This window comes from Notothenia coriiceps, unplaced genomic scaffold (assembly GCF_000735185.1).
Source record: "Notothenia coriiceps isolate Sejong01 unplaced genomic scaffold, NC01 NC01_scaffold00018250, whole genome shotgun sequence".
Taxonomy (NCBI): domain Eukaryota; kingdom Metazoa; phylum Chordata; class Actinopteri; order Perciformes; family Nototheniidae; genus Notothenia; species Notothenia coriiceps.
Window position 1 is genome coordinate 124,701 of NW_011350951.1, and position 13,588 is coordinate 138,288.

At 40.7% G+C, this 13,588-nt stretch overlaps 1 protein-coding gene across 1 annotated transcript in view; it reads right to left on the minus strand.

Annotated features, from left to right (window-relative positions):
- The window catches only part of LOC104950930 (exportin-2-like), a 72,348-nt gene that overhangs the window by 3,112 nt on the left and 55,648 nt on the right, over positions 1-13,588 (minus strand). The gene's annotated exons all lie outside the window — the stretch shown is intronic.

Consider the following 13,588-nt stretch of genomic DNA (forward strand, 5'->3'; position numbering starts at 1 on the left):
GCATGTGCAGAAGCAGAAGCGAAACCCAAAGCCGTCCGACGTTTGTTGAAGTGCCGCATATGGCGGTGGGCTTCAGGGCGCCGTCTTCAGGGGCCTCAACCCCTGACCGAAGTCATTTCGACGACCCTCAGGGTCGTCGAAGATGACTTCGGAAGGGCTATTTGCGGTCTTTGCGGCGTGGAGGAGTAGAGGTGGCGAGGGTACAAAAAAAACACACGGTATTCAATCAGAAGAGAGGGCAACCACGCGCCCCGATACGATTATTACGATTATGGTGTTTATGTTACCGCCGAGTTTTTGTTAAAAGGTCTCAAAATGTCACGCACCAACGTAAGCGGGTCGGTTAGGTCTTTTAACATGAAAAAAGAGGGGTCCTATCAGGGTGGAGAGATCGTCGTGATGTGTTTACCCCCCATGTTCAAGAGACTGATTCAAGAGAAAAACCACACTACGTTTTAGGTCCGTGATTGCCTTGATTTGCCCTTTTTCAAGCCCACTTCATGAGGCCACACTTTCGCGCATTATGAGTGGCAGCGATCCTTGACCGGACTACCGTATAATAAGATCATATCGAATACAAATTCTGAGGTTGGCAAATTAGTGTCATACAGGAATAACACACGACTTGTCACGGGTAGGTCCAACCACCAACCCTGGTTCGAAACTTCGCACTATCCTTTCACTTTCGAAATTAACATTTGGTTGTTTTGTGTCGAGGGCTCCTTGTTTTCGACTACAACTGATTTTGTACCACCACGATCTACTTTATCTTCAATATGTTGGATAGAAAGAAAGAATATCTGTGTTCAAAATGATATGTTGGTATCGATTTGTTTCGACGGTAGCCCGACACAGCAAAGAGTCGAGTAATCTATTACGATTATTTGAGAGGTTTATCACCATTTTGTCTTTCCTTGTCTGGAGGTCTTTGCTAAAATAGCACAATTGAGGCTTGGGATAGCGGACACGTATTAGCCTCTGTTGTTAGTGAAACCAACCGCAAAAGTAGTGGAAGGTAAGAAAACTACCTGGTTGTCCGTTTCGATTATACCCCACTTTTTTCTTACAATGTGTGTTTTTGTTTTTGTTTCTTGTGTACATCACGGACGTCGACATTTTGTGTTCTTTGTTGTTACAGTTTGTTCCTAATTTACCTAATTATTGTAACTATCATTAGGTGGGCTCAGTGACAGAGACAACTCCAAATTGGGATAAGAAAAAAGGTGGGAAGGCCAGGGCACGTGGAGGGGAAGAAGCGGCACGATTATCCCCCACACTTCCTCGAACCCTGCGATCTTGGTAGAGTGTCTGTTTTTTTGGGACCGTCTTTATTAGAGTAGCAGGAGTTAGGCAGAGGTAGCTGTCGTCGCGAGAGACCGAGGGATTGTCACACACCACACACACACACCACACACCACACACACACACACCACACACACACAAACACACACACACAACACACCATCATTTACACACACACACACACACACACATCACACACTACACACACACACATACACACACGACACAACACCACACACACTTCCACACACACACACGACCAGCAGACCTAGAGTTTTTAGGTCGGTCAACTAACCCCGAAGGTAATTTGGTTGTGAGTCACATGTAGTCGGTCTCTTAATGACCCGTGTGTCTTCTCGTTTTTATTGTGATTCTTGTTGTGTAAGATCCAGAGACACACACACACTTTACACACAGACACACCCAACATTTTTATTACACACACACACACACACCACCTCACACACACCACATTACACACACACCACTACACCCACACACACACACACAGCACACACACACACCCACACACACACACACCGACACACACACACCCACACCAAATCAAAGACACATGAGTATGTAAGGGTCACGTCCAAATGTCTCTAAGTAACCTTGTGAGTACACCACATAATTCCCAAATTTTTTTTGTGTGTTTTTTTAATTAAAACTGTGTCCCACCTGGGTTCTCGTCTGTGTTGTGTGAGACGTGTGTGAAAGGGCCGGTTTTTTAATTTGTGTGATTACCCGACCTCGTCGGACAGTTTACTTAATAGTAGCTTCACGGTTTTTAGTGACTTTGTATGCTACTTTACGTACCCACCGTTTAGTGCGGTTACGTTTTTGTACTTGAACAATTTCAGAGAGGTCCTTGTGTAGGTAAATATAAATAAACAAAACTAAAAAAATGTGTGGTGTGTAAATAATTCAAAAGTGGGTGTGGTAGATAAGTAATTGGCATGATTGTGGGCATCTGAAAATGGTTGGGTCACTTTTTTGTGGATTTCTTCTGGCAAAGTGTTGGAGTGCAGCACGGAATTTAGTCGGACGTTTAACGACTGGTCACTGTAAGACGCTTCCTTATACTCACTGTCATTAGAAGTGACTTAATATAATCGTCGAGGATGAATCTTTCCTTGTGTTAATTGTGTCCCTCCCTATTAATGTGCTCTCAGCGTCCGAAGAGGACACCGGAGGAGTGGTTCTTTTTCTTGTATGTGTTCTCTTATTGTGTGGAATTTCGAAAACTGAACTGCGATTAAGTCGTGTTATTCTTTGCGTCAATATGATTTTGTGTTGTTTAAAAGATAACGCAGAAACGATAAGGGGATAAAATTGTAGTAATGGACGCTCTACCTTTTAGCTACTAACCTTGTGACGTAATACTAACGGGGAATTGTTTGTCGATAAACGTAAGTCGTCGAGTGGCGAGTTTACCTTTCCGCCGAGGGTTGGAAATTAGTGATCTGTTTGTGTGTTTTAGGTGCTTGTCGGGCAATTCTTTGTCTTTCAGACAGCAGAAACGTATAGTTTGGACATCTACCCTACCTTCTTTCACATTTCTCTTACTATGTGACATCAACCCCTCGAGCGCGACGGGCATTATTGAGTTAGAGACGCGTGTGTCCCTTTTAATTGACTACCCTTCGTGTGTAATGTACTTAAATGGCCCATTTTGTGTGTGTTCGGGGAATTAAGACGGTCCCTATATACCCTAGTTAGCGTGTCACGTATAAAGTGACACATATATTGTCATGACCCGTCACACAAGTTCCTTTAGGATGTTCGGTTATATGGGGTGACCACTGTCAAATACCTTGTTCTGGATGTTAGTGTGATCGGTTTAGACACCTGGACATGAGTGATGAGGTGATACTGACTTTCCCAAAAAAATGGTCGGTGTTAAATATTTGGGGTTTCGTAGCACTCCGGGTTAGGAACGGAAATGGGATTGTTTACGGTGAGTTTTCTCTGGTTTTATGTTAATGCTTCTCAACGTTATTGTTAACGTTCTTGGTGTTTTTTACCTTTTTACTCTCCTTTCTCAGTTTTGTTCCAATTCTCTTGGTAATTTATCCGCGAAAGTTGTTGGCCTCATGAAAAGGTCACCTGATATCAAGGCTAATCAAGGGCTTATACACGCAAGTGGTCACTTTTTTTAGGCTTGATCCTTAAATAAAGGTAACTCCGGATGGTGGGCGGAAAAGTCAGGGGACGATCTCTCGTCCATGAAAGTACACTCTTTTCCAAGGGTACGACTAACCGGCCCGCCTACGTTTGGTGCCGGGGCATTTTGGCATTTTGCAAAACACTTCGGTTGGGTAACAATAAAAAGAAAAAAGAAGGAGCGTAATCGTAATAATCGAATAGGGTCGCGTGTTTGCCTCTCTCTGATTATTACCGTTGTGTTTTGTTTTGTACCCTCGCCACTTCTTACTCCTCACAGAACGCAAGTCGCTTAAATGGCCTTCCGAAGTCAGCTTCGATGACCCCTCAGTCGTCGAAGTGACTTTCGGTCAGGGGTGAGGCCCCTGAAGTCCACGTCATATTGGGCACTTCAACCAAACGCCGACGGTTCATTTGGGTTTCGTCTTCTCTCACTGCAGTCGTCGGAAGTAAACCGGATTTGGAGTGGGTCCCTGAATAGGCCACACTTGCGCTAGACGTAGAAATCAAGGTATGGTAGTACTTGATTCATGCCGTTTCAGAACCACACCTTTTGGGATTCCTGTATTTCTTCGAGTTCGTTTATGGGTCCTCTGAGTTTACTGGCTTTTTCTGAACACCTTGAAATATGCTCGGTTTTGTTGGTAATGTTCCTCCGTATTTACTGAGGTTCTCTGTGTTATAATGGGTTTTTGGTGATGTTTATTTTACGTCTTTTCTGTTTTCTGGTTTTGCCAATGTTTCCTGAGGGAACTCATCATCACCCCGTAAAAGCTAAACACAGTGTTAACACGGACTAACAGAGTATAGTCAGGGTATGTATGAGCAAACTTGATAACGAAATGTAGTCGTAAGGCATGTACGACTGTAGTTTACGATTGGTACGACTAAAATTCGACCACATCTCACAAGGGCACTAGTGTTAGAGTAACAGACTCCAAGGGTACGAACATAATAGGTTTGGGTGTGTATAGAGGACCCGTTGACTACACACGTTATCTAAAAAATATCAAAATCAAGGGGAGGAAACAGAGCCAGAGTTGTGTGACGACACGTTGGTCAGTGCGATGTAATCCGTCTTAATCAATTTCCCACTTGGAAATGGGTCCTTATACATTATTTCCCCTTCTCCTCCATCTCGCACGTCTGTAATGAGTCCTCTAAAATTTATGATGAAAATGAAACGACGTACAAAAGGTCTTCTTTCTTTCATTTTTGTAGTCATAAGAGAAATTTTTCTGAGATGAGGATACAGGGCTGGATAGATTATCTACAACATATAAAGTATCTTCATTTTTTTTCGGGAACTGGACGATGTATCTACACAGTTCCTGGAGCGGTTGCAGTAACTAGGTCACCCGGGACTTATTTAAAATCTTGTAAAGTTACGTCGGTTAAAATCAACATCTCTGGTAACATTATTTGGCCCTTTCAGTAACACTACGACCTACTCTCCGGGCAGGGATAATACTTTTTAGGAGAAGAAGTACAGAGAAGGAGTAGTTGTCACAGGAGAAGAGGTACAGGAAGGATGTAGTTGTACACAGGGAGGAGGAAGTACAGAGAAGATGTAGTTGTACACAGGGGAGAAAGTACAGAGAAGAAGTAGTTGTACACAGGGGAGTAGGAAGTACAGAGAAGACTGTAGTTGTACGACAGGAGACAGAAGTACAGGGAAGATGTGTATTTGCGTAATCTTCCCTCAGGGAACTTATTCCGGTGTGAACGCGATCGGCTCTTAGTTCCATGGGGGATCTAAGTGCTGGCACTAAGTACGGCAAAGTACTTGGTATAAAAGCGGCTAAAGTCATTATGTGGTATAGCTTCTACCCTAATTGCACCAAGATAATTAATTTGGTTTTATGTAATTTGGTTGATTACAATAATAAAACTCTTTATACAAATCTTGACTCAGTGGTTCAACGTGTTCGTTATGATCAAATCATCCAAAGCAATCTATCAAATCAGCACAACATACCTAAGAATTTTCCAAGTCTCTCTGAATAAAAGCGTCCAACGTGCAACATGTATTATTGTATCGTTTGTTTTTCTAAAAACTGCTCAGGTTATACAAATCCAATAAGTCATGCACGTGTGATAATATCTTATGACATCTAATGCTTATTTCTTATAGTAGACACTTATTGTAACTTTAGACAAAGGCCTTTGAAGGTTACAAAGAAACTTTTAATTAAAAAACAGTTCTGGTTAGGTTTCAAATAGAAGAGTGAAATTCATTCTTTCACAACGCAGGGTATTAGCAGTGGAACTCTTTATAGCTTTAGGGATCGCTTTGAAAACTAAGGGTTAGAAATGCATAGCGGATACACTGCTGTAAATACACAAGGAGCTCCATATGGGGAGTGAACTCTCTCTGATCCCCAAGTAGCCAAGATATGTGTATGTTTTATGTATGTGCAATATACCGAATATACTCCCAGAGTCAGTTATCAATACTATATAGGAGTCTCTAGAACTGATCAGGACTCTGAGATCCAGCAGGACTGCAGGCAGAAGCTGTGAAAACTTTATCTAAAAGGATCTCGATGAGACGACCGGATGAGGCGTTTGATGACCGTCAGAAACTCCGTGTTTTACAGCTCTGTTTAAAGGGGTAAAAAAAGTATTCAGACTACCAAAACATCATAATCCCTTTCTCATTTCTGAGTATTCCCCTCCTCGACTTTTCAAAAACCTGTTAATAAGCTCCACGGATCTTGAAAAAACTAGAACTCCAAGTTGCATAAAAGAAACATAAGTTTACTTTCCATGACTCCAATAAGTCATGATATATGCATATATGTTTAATATGTGTCATTATTAATCAAATACAGCCATTACCCCCAGCTTCCGTTATTAATTATACATACATGTATTAGTCTCTGGTAAATATAAAAAAATGTATGTGTCTTACTGTATTTCCGTGCGGCTCTTTCTCCTCCACATTTTTTTCCCCCGAAGCCTAGCGTGATTTGTTTGTCATGGTCGATCACACAGCGTTGATCACACTCTGCTGTGGTGAAATATAATGATGTTTACAGGCAGGGTGTTAGGGCTCATCTCACATGTGGTTGTCGGTCTCTATTTTATTTAATTATGTCAAAAATGTTAATAACAAGCTAACCTTTAAACTCAATAATGAGAAGAAGAAATCCTGTAATTCCGAAAATGTATATAGTGTGTTTTAGATGTTTTTTGTCACTGGTATGTATGTAGCCTTTGGGTGTCATCTGTGTGATACTGTATGTGTTTCAGTCTGTGTTCACGTGTGTGAGAGTGAAACATAATCAGGGCTGTGAGTGTGTTTGTGTGTGTGTGTGTATGTGTGTGTGTGTGTGTGTGTGTGTGAGATGGGCACTTTTGAAAATAGAAAATTGAAAGCTCTGTCGTAATCTCAAGCCTTATCAACTCTCAATCATTGTCCTGATATCGGAAGCCCAACACACACACACACACACACACACACACACACACACACACACACACACACACACACACACACACACACACACACACACACATTTTTGTTAGACCTCTCTTCGAAGACCACAGTAAAGATGGCGACGGGTATTCATACACACGACCGGTATAACGGATTGGGTAACACCACACCCGTCGACGAGTCTTTTCCTGTCCTTTAGAAAGTCTCCCAGTAGTCTGTGTCGGAGTCTTCCAGTAGCGACGATGACGGAAGAGACCTCTTTGAGAAGTCAGGTTTGCAACGGAGTTTGTCTTCGTCCGTTTTTCATTAATGTCTGAGGAGTGTGCGGACCTGTGAAGGACAACGAGAAGACGGGAGGCCATTCTGCGATGCCAGTTAAGTTAGTTCCTGTTTGGCTGACTTTTATCAAAAGGATGGGTCTGGATGCTCTTGACTGTACTTGTGGCAGTTTGCGACTGACTTGTCAATGTTGAAACGTTTGACGTGATGAAAAATTGTCAAAATAATTAAATAATTTGACTAGCTGTAGTCTCTACATTTTTATAGTAGGGACACAGAAAAATATCACATTTGACATAAATTTTAATACACGACGTACATACGCGTACAACCATACCTACAACTCGTATACAAAATACACACATATACAAATGTGTTCGTATATTAGAAATAAGCTAAATACACTTTACCTGACGTCTCCTAACAAAAAATTTAAAGCAACATGGACCAAGATACTGTTATTCCTAATATAATATAATATAAGACACACACACACACACAACACAAACAACACACAACACAACACACACACACACACACACACACACACACACACACACACACATCACAACACAACACACACCACACACACACAACACACACCACACACACACCACACAACACACACACACAGCAACTCTCTCACTCACACTCTCACTCTCTCTAACTGTCAAGTCCCTAATTCCCTTGTCACCCAAACTCTTTCTCGGTTTCAACACACGAAAGTCGACACTTTCACACACCACCACACACACCACACACCACACCACACACACACCACACACACACACACACACACCACCACACACACACACACACACACACACACACACACACACACACCCACACACANGAGGAAAAAAATATTTAAAAAATACAGATTTCAGTATTCTGAGGCTCTGAGCCATTTCTTTTCCTCGCGGACGGCAAACAAACTCAAACATTATGCAATTTAAAATAAAAGGGATAGGGTTAAGCTTAGGGTAAGATATTGAGTAAGAATATGTTTTTAAGAACCACACAGCTTCTGGTATTCCAAGACCCGACCGGACAAAAAGACGTGGCGCACACGAAACATGCTACCAGTAGAAATACATTGCTTTTAAAATCGTTCTGTGTGACACGAAAGAAATGCGAAAATCGTGTTGGTGAACACGAATCAATAGATTACATTAATTTCGTGACTATATAACACGAAATGCCGTGAGACTGGGCTGTATATGCGGCTAATGCACAGCATGATGACATTTAATAGCCTAGTCTCCTTTAGCCACTTGTTAGCAACCTCTGTTTTGAAGACACATACAATCACACCACAGAAGTGCTACCATTTGAACTCAATCCAGGGTTTAAGGACTCATTCAGCATGCGAGTGTGTGCCCATTGTGTGGATTTAGCTGTAACAAAGAACATTTTGTCTTGGCATTGTTTCAACTAGCAGTTTTTTTTTTTAAATCAGCCTTTTGGGAAATACACCAATTAACTTTCTTTCTGAGTGTTAGATTAGGGGATTAATACATTGTTTATGTTTGTACTATAAATAACTAATGCCACAAGATGGTTAGCTTATCCTAGCTTAGCATTATGAATGAATACAGGGAAAATAGCTAGCCAAAATAAATAGCTATCTCACAAAAAACAGGCATTAGGCTTTTTACTGTTTACGACACGTTTCAGAAGGATCAATCTATTAGACAACTTTATTTATTCACACATAACATTTCAATTCATGTCCTTGAAAAGAGTATATGAATACACAAAGGGGCTTGTTTCCGGTAGCATTTACACTTTATGTATTTTTCTTCACACACACACAGGTTATATACAATTCAGTTTGAATGGTGTATAGCAAACAATCCTCAGTGCCACTTTACCCTTGCACGATCCACCATCCGCACTGAAAGGAACATTCAGTGAGATTTATTCCGTTATGCATCACCTCCCAGTCTCTAAAAATGTTCAACTCTCAACAATTCTGCCATTCATCTGTTGGATTGTAAAGGACTGCTCTCTTGAAGGAGGTGCATTTGTGTCCTCCCTTGGAAAACGAAATATGAAATTGCTGTTCTGTACACATTATAAAAAAGATCCTTGGCAGAACAAACGAGGGGATTATTAGAATGTTTTGCACCACCAATTTAAAACCTCTAAATGATCTAGCGACTTTGATGTTATTCTCTTTCAATGTGATCTTTTTCTATTTCAATCACTATCAAGAGAAACACAGCTGAACTCCTCTGCCATGTCTTTGAAATGAAATTATCTTTAAAGAAATCTCAAGGTTTTTATCACATTGTACTCTTAGCCTTGAAGACAACCTACATAAACCTGACATGTAAGAACCAGGTGCTGCTTGCAGTAGATGTTCACAATGTATTATTCAGTGTGGTATACATTTGGGCCTTCCTGTACATGATACACTTTTAATCATGTCCAACTGCTGTGGTTCATATGGGTGTCTGAATAACTTTAATGCAACTAAAACTCAGCTACTTTTCAGTTCTGCTGTTTATAATTCCGATAAACATTGCCCTCTTAAGCTTGTCACCTTCCTTTCCTTTGCCTGTGCTTGTAGAAGGTGTTATTTTACAATACTGTCCTTTATTTATTTATTCAAGCATGGCTGAAACACTATGGCTCAACAAAAGAACATGGACCAGACAAAAATAAATCCATGTAATTATCAAAATGTTCCCAAAAAGGGAAATGTAACCGTACCTGCGCTGCCAGGCAAATGGCGTCCCCATGCTCCTGTGCTATTTGCACATATTTACAAATGAGGTCATATGCATATTTTGGTGCAAAAATTGGCCCCTTCCATGCAAATGAGCCTCATTGCAAAAACAGCCCAGTTCACAAAGAAAAGCCTAATAGTCACATGCTGTAACAGTGTAATAATTAGCATCTTCAGAGAGTTGATGAGCACCGGAACACTAGAATAGGATATGAAATCACGAATATGGTTTCTCTCTGTCACGTTTAATTCCTTGTCTTAAGTTTCTGAGAAATGCCTTTTCAGCTCGCACTCTGAAAATCTTGATTTTGACATCGCTCTGCCTACTGTGTTCTTGATGCAAAGGCAAAATGATATTTTTCAATATGTATGGCCGTGTTTTGCTGTAATATCATTATGGCTATATCTTTTTGTGTATCTGACCTTGAGAAATGGTGAAGGCTGATAGCGTTGCACAGAAAATCACAGTTGCAAGTGATGTAGAATTCATGATGATATTAGCAACCTTAATCTATTCTTCGTGAAAGAGCATGTCAGTTTTTATTCAATGTTTTGAACTGTGAATATCCTTGGTAAAGAGAAGAAATAATAGCAAACAGCAGCCACTTAAACAGAGGGGAGAACAATCAATGAACTGTAAATATTGGGCCATTGGTGCACGGCAGTTTAGTTTTAAGTGAAGCTGATTCAAGAGAAATTGTTTTAGTGTGTGTAAAATAAAGTATAGGGCCGTTGATCCAAATATCTGGGCATATTTAACAGAAACCAGGTCATAGATAGTAAATAGACTGCATTGATATAGTGTGTTTCTTACCTAACAATCAACAATGATCAGCCAACCGTCACCCATTCACACACATGGTTGCAGGGGCTACCATCAGGAGCGATCAACACTTTCAGACATATTTGAACACTGATGGCGGCCATTAGGAGCATTTCTGGGTTCAGAATGTTGCCCAACGAGACTTAGGGGATAGAACGCCCGACCTTCTGATTAGTAGACGACCACTCTACCTCCTGAGCCACAGCCGGAAAGTGGCAACACATAAAAACCAGAAGGGTGAGCAGTGGGGAAAAGAATAGCTGTCCTCATCTGGTAAATCAGACTTGAGACCCTGAATGTAAATATTAAGGATGTTTTGTTAGAAATGTCAGCACCTGGGCAACTGATTCCTGGTAATGACACTATTTTGTGTCATGGGTCATTAAAGCACATTTTTTATGTTTGTACCTTTTTGTCCATTCACTAAGTTGTCCTTCAGCCTCCAGCTACCTCCATGCAGACATACTTGACATTTCCAAAGTGTGAATGCGGACTAAAATGTACTTTGCTGACATATTTGGAATTAATTTAATTCCAGGCTTGGGAAATAATGGATTCGAAATGGCATTTAGTGTTTGTTGTAAAAGGATCAGATGTTTTCTCTTCTTTATTACATGGCTTAGTTGAACACTTGATTCTGATTGGTTAATTCAGAACACGTGACACGTTGTTAATCCAGTAGTACAGACCGCTGTCAAGGACTTATTGACCGTTGTTAAGGATGCTCACATCTGCAGAAAGAAGTCCGGTCGATTTAACTGTATACACTGTTTGCTTGTCTTTAGTTTTCCGTTGTCTACCGTCTGAGAGCAACATGGAGGATTTTAATATTCATTTTAATATATTTGGAGAGCACAGTAATTTGGATGAATGGTTAGTGGCTGATGAGTCCCCGGCGAAGAAAATAAAAAGAAAAGAGGGAGAAGAAAACAGCGGAGAAGTAACGGGGCAGAAACCCTCAACACGGAGCTGTGGCCCTTTTTACTCAACGGTCCAGACATCAAACGGTGACACATATTCAGTTGGCAGTTACTTTGGCATTAGGGCAGGGATATCTAGATACTTTCCAAGGTTTGACATAATGAAGTCTGCTACTTTTAAAGCAAGCAACGATGTTTTCAAATCTGTAATCAAAAAGCAAAACGCTATCGAAGCAGTTCCTGCCGTTGCTACGTAGTTCAGACGTTAACAACGGACTATTTTTCTTAGCGGATGCATGTCTTTTTAAATCAATAAATCAAATTTTTAAATCAATAATACTATTTTTTGAATCGATAAAAACATTTCAATTAATATTGGTAGTCATGTCGTTACTTTGTTGAGAATGTGGCCTTGTAATAAGCGTTGGGCTCCTGATCAGCCTGTAGGGTGTTCTTTTACCCATAATGACCGCCTCGCTGCACATTATCCCTTACCTATAAACAGTGCTGTTCTGTAGGCTGATACTTTAAGTGTGAATCTATACGCCTACTGCCTGAATACAATTTTTTGATCCTAAATATCTTGGTTTCATCTTTTCTAAGGTCAAATTGTTCTGTTGTCTTACATAATACAGTTAATTAGCGTTTTATTTTGAGTCAATCTTTCCACCAATGTGAGCAAAACAAACTGGACATTTCATGGAAAGTCTGTAAACCTACTTTTGATAAACTCTCACAGATATACAGGTGTTCTGTTAAAACTTACCCTGGAAGCTCTTGTTGGTTCCAGAGGGGAAGGTGTTTCCCAGCATCACCACGTTGGGGTCAATGATGATTTCTCTGCTCCGGCCCTGCGCCCCTGTGACCTCCCGCTGTCCTCCCCCTCCGTCCAGACGCAGCATTATCTCATTGTCATGCCGATCTAGGAAGACCTCGTGCCATTCACCGTTGTCAAGGCGATAAGTTGGTAGGGTTAGGTTGTAGTCCCCGTCACCGAGGTTGTAGAAAACACAGAGGAGGCCTTGGAAGATCTTCAATTGGAAAAAGGGGACATTTATTAGTTAAGTTACTTGACTTTGACTTCAGAAGTCTGGTCTGTAAATAATATTCATGTTTTTTAGGCCCCATTTGAATCATAATTGAAACATTTTATGACTGTTTTCTTAGTTTAATTGGAATAATCTTGACCATCATTAACTTAATGAGTCTCATTGGAATGCACACATAATGTTAGGGCTTGACATTACCATGAAGCACTGGTAAACACTAAGAAATTGACGGCTGCACGCCTTTGATTAATTTATCATGTTGCTTTTTTTCAGAAAGTAATTCCCTGAACACTTCATTAGTTACCTGGCATTGACGCAGGTCTATCGGGAATATTACCATCGCGCTTCCTTCATACATGTAACTATGTGTTGAGCATGTTTTCTCGAACAGAGCATCATCAATCATCAAAGATGCAAGCCTCTTTTTTTTCCCACCTTTAACCATTTGTTAACATCAATCTTGCAGACACATATCTATTACAGAGACAACTAAGAAACCCATGCAAAACTAAACATTGAAATGTTTCTGGTATTTTTCAGTCATTTCACAACTATGAGTTTAAAGAGGCTATATTATGCTTTGGGGGTTTTCCCTCTCCTGTAGTGTGTTATATATGTTTTTGTGCATATAAATGGTCTTGAAAGGCTAAAATCCCAAACACCTCCATTGGACTCCTTTGCTTACTTACGTACCACAATAGGCGCGTTCACACCGGAGTACTTTAACCTGTACTTTTCCTGTTTAGTTCCGTTAGTGCCTGGAATTTTGCGTTCACACCAAAAAGAGAACTTAGTTCAGAGAACTTGTACCCCCATTTGTAGTGCCTGCTAGAGAGGTGGGACTATCCTGGGGAGAAAAAAGTACCAATTTCG